The following is a 4,709-nucleotide window of genomic DNA, read 5'->3' as shown; positions in this document are numbered from 1 at the left end:
AACAGATGTAGCTTCAAAAATATGGCATAGTTCAGAATTCCATATTGAAATACCCTTTATTTCTGGAAACCTTTGAATAAATGGTTGCCAGGAAAAAAAGATGGCTTTGTTTTGTGCTATAAATCAACGTTCAAAACAATTTCATAACATTTTACTCAAAACATTTTATTGGATCCAAATTTAATAGTCAGAAATTCGTCGCTATTAATATCATTCACTTTACAGTTCCTCTGATTCATGTATTTAAGAAAATATGTAGTATGTGTAACTTCTATAACGGTCTGTTTAATGATCATTTTCCCAACAATCGTACAAATTAATTTAATATTTTTTGTTATTTCGTTTCCTTTTTCTTTATTTTTCCTGCTGTCCAATTCCATATTGAATTACCACAAAAGTCCAAATAAAAAGTCTATTACAACTTTTTGTTTTTAATACAAACTGAAATATTTGTTGTTACAGCTTTTTTTTTTTTTGTAAGTTTTGTGTGATATTTACAATCCATTCCCCAAAAAAAAGAGTTAAAAAGTAACCATTTGATATCAACTAAGTACAACAGAAAAAAAATATTAGGAACTAGTTTAGTATGCCAACAATCTGAAACCCAAAGTCGTGCGGATTGTGTGCTAAACTAACAAATTTTCCTTAGCTTAGAAAGATTTTTGTGAATTTTTATTTTATTTTAGTTGATTTTTTTTTATTTCAAATTACATAAGGCAACAGCAGCAGTGAAAAATGTGCAAAAAAAAAAATTTATAAAGAAAAATAAAATAAAAAAAAAGAAAAACTAGTTACTTGATTTAGTTAAAATGAATGTTGAAATCAAAACCGAATGACTTTTATTGCGTGAATGAGTCATACTCTAATGAAAACAACTATAAATATATAAATCTTGCAAAATTTATACAAAAAAAAAATTAACAAACTAAAATAAAAATAATAATAATGTTTCTATTTACATATTGAAATTACTATCGCAACTATGATTGTCTGTTATGAATGTCTGGCAACATTTAATAAAGAGATTATCCTTGTGCAAGTAATTGAAATAAAATTAAGAAAACAAATTATTTGCAATTCGTATTTATTTTTATTTATGCTGTGTGATGTTAAGATTAACTTCTATTTATTTTTTCTTGAAACTAAGAGAGTCGTAACATTTTGTAGAAATTTAAAGGCGTATAGATGACATATTTGCATGCACTTAAAGAAATACATATGTTGGTTTTTACTAAAAGTAATTACAGACCAAAGTGGAGCAAAATCTTAATATTTTGGAAATAAATCTGACATTTCTAACTGGCTGATCCGATTGGCATGAAATTTCACATAGGCGAAGCTGAGTTTATTTTTTTAAGTCTATAATTAAAGATTAAAGATCTCTTATTGAGTTCAAAATGTAACCCTACTCAGAAACAGTTTTTTTCATAATATCGGGCACAATCTCAGGCTTTTTTGCTTAATATTTATGTTAGCTAAACAATAATTAAGCAAATAAGTAATACGAAAAAAGCGTCCAAAAATAATCGATTTTGAATTTGAAAATTCGGAAAATTTTTAAAAACTATTATTACTCTTTGCTTCCTAGAAGAAAAGTTTCTTAGGGAACTTATAAATATTTTTTTGAGGTGTATCTAAACAAGGATAACTTTAAACATAGAGAATAGACATAGAGCGGAAACACTCCTGTCAAAGACCTAACTCAGTTATCAAAAACCTAAGTGGTGAGAATGTATTAGTAGAAAAAACTATGTGAAAACAAAAACAACACTCGTATGTGTGATTATTTTGAGTAATATTTTTGTTTGAGTTTTTTTCTAGTTTCCGCTCTATGTTCTCTATGACTTTAAATTAGAAAACACCTCAAATATGCTAATAAGTGTTCCCCTAGGCTATTCCGAATTTAACCCATTTTTTGTATCTAAATTTTGAATTTGGGATAAGTGTTCTAAAATCCCAAAGCTGAGATTCCAGATTCGGTCCAAATGCGGACTTGATGGGCGAAATTAAAAAAAATCGAAAATTGGGATTTTTGTTTTTTGTTTTTCGGGAAATTAAGGGATTTGATTTTCCTGAATTGTATATTTTTTTTTTCACCTTTACATTTGGCATAAAAAGGATTACCGACGTAAAAAATTGCCATGTTAACGAACAAACCGTTTATTGAATATTATATATTGAGTTCTCCGATTTCATAAATTATGTCTCAATATGCATTATTTTCGAAATATCGGTGTCAATTACTCCGAATTCCACTAAAATTACTTCTCTTGTTTAGAAAAGAGCACACGAATAAAATCTTAAATCAATATTTTGTACAAATTCCCAAATTTATTAACCATATCCCTACACGTGTAATAAGGTTCCCCAGTTCCATGGAAGCTACGTGTGGATTTTCGTGCAAGCTAATAATAGCTGTACCATCTGCAAAGGTTGATATTGTTAGCCTACATACAGGCAAATAAATTCAGTAAAGTTTTAGACCACGGACACTTCCCTGTGGAACACCAGTTTGAGTCTCGAAATATTCGCTTTATTTAACTCTAAATATTCAGTTTGATATATAGACAACCACAAATCATGTGCACCGAAATATTGAGACTTAACTGGAAATCGATAGATCACACACTACGTAAACCCGCTGATGAACCAACAACGACAGTCATTGAGTAGTACCCACAGGGTAACAGAAGAAGAGGAAGACCAGCCTACACGTGGAGAAGACAGCTGGATACTGAAGTAGCAATCAAAAGGAAGTCCTGGAATGAAATCAAACTATTAAATATTTAGAGGTCAACAATTTTCTTGGAGACTGGCAGTATGGCTTTCGTATAGGACACTTGCTAGCGTTTCTATCGGAAAAATTGTGTCTTTCCATTCACCGTTTTAGCGAAATTAAAGTGGTGGTTCTAGATATTTCCAAAGCGTTTGATAGAGTATGACATTGTGCGCTTTTAGCAAAACTTATTGCTTTTGGTGTCATGAAACGAGTTCAAGATAAATTCAGGGGTACCGCAAGGCTCCGTTTTTTCTCCTACCGTATTTCATATTTATCTAAATGGCCTTCTACGTCAAACTTCAAACCCTATCTATTCTTTTGGAGATGATAGCAACATTTGCCATTCATATTCATTCAGTTACAGACCATGCCTGTCAGGGATTGGGGCAATGAGGTAAAACATGAATGATTCCCTTAATCGGAATCTTCTGACAATTATTTACTGAGGTCGTGTGAATAGAGTTGCTTTCAATGCTCGCAAGACTCAGTGTTGCATGTTTACACATAAACGAACGACAGACCATGTCGCTTCATCTGTATTTATGGTTGATGTAAATATTGTGGAATCAGACACTCTTGAAGTTCTGGGCATGAGAATACAATGTGATGTACGCTGGTCTAAACACATTTTTCAATTGTCGAAAGAAGCATTCAAGTGTCTTGGATTTCTGAAACTGTGTAGGAATTTCTTCACTCCATCTGATCTCCTCACTATTTACACCACTTATATCCGACCGTGCTTCAAAGTCTGGCGATTATTGGTGACAGTAGGGTATCCAACTTTATTGATTCGCTGGAGCACCGTCGCAATGTGGTCTGCGTTTCGCTGTTCTGTAGGTACTATAATAGAATGTGTTCTGATGAAATTAGGGAACTTGTTCCTGATACCCGCAGATTTTTACGTTTTCATCATGAACACATCCATTTGTGGTCCATTGGCCAGTGGACATCACAACAAACTACAGGTCCCTCCCTCTTTCCTCCTTCCCATAACCTATTTCCCTAGTTCCAACACAATGCTTAGCATGAGTAGGGGTCATCCCCTGAGTGCTGGTCTAAGAAGAAAAAAATAGCAGCAGGCTCATAGGTCTTTAGGAAGACTGTACTGAGAAATCCTTTCTGGCTTAGGTATCATAATAATCTGAGCAATTTTCTAGTTGGTTGGAAAAAAAAAATTACGAGGTCCGACAAATAAATTTTGATAGAGGAGACAAAAAAAATACACGTGTATCGGCGTTTTGAAAGTTTACATCTGAATTTCATTTGAGGGGGGGGGGGGGTGTGTTAAAGTTTCCCAACTCTGGCACATTCTTATTGTTAATAGGCATAAGAAACCATGTGATCCTTACATTTTAGGTATAAAATGTGTTCTGCAAATTAATGTAAAATGTCAAGGAGAACATTTGTTTAGAATATGTTTACCCTCTAAATCCTCAAGGCATGGGTCTTTTTTGTCCTTCTTTTAAAAAAACCAGCATTAAAACAGGGATTTAAGGGGTTAAAATGTTCCACAAAAATATTATCCGTGAAATTTTACTGTAAGTACCTGAATACACTAAAACGGAAAATTCAACCAGAAAGTCAGAAATAAGACACAACAAAAGAGAGCTTAGGGTTAATTTCGCCTTTATTAAGAATTTTATTTTAAATTTAACATGCGCACCCATTGAAGAACGCTTATAGCTGAAATATGCTGGACATTGTATGGTAATGAAGTGGAATTGCCTAGAGCTAAAAAAATGTAATTAATGAAGACTTCCTATCCAAATTCTTAATAAATACGAAATTAACCGTAAGCTCTCTTTTGTTGTGTCTTATTTCTGACTTTCTGGTTGAATTTTCCGTTTTGATGTATTCAGGGACTTATAGTAAAATTTCACGTATAATTTTTTTGCAGAACATTTTAACCCCTTAAATCCCTGTTTTAATG

This window comes from Calliphora vicina, chromosome 5 (assembly GCF_958450345.1).
Source record: "Calliphora vicina chromosome 5, idCalVici1.1, whole genome shotgun sequence".
Taxonomy (NCBI): Eukaryota; Metazoa; Arthropoda; class Insecta; order Diptera; family Calliphoridae; genus Calliphora; species Calliphora vicina.
Note: the sequence above shows the minus strand (reverse complement) of the source record.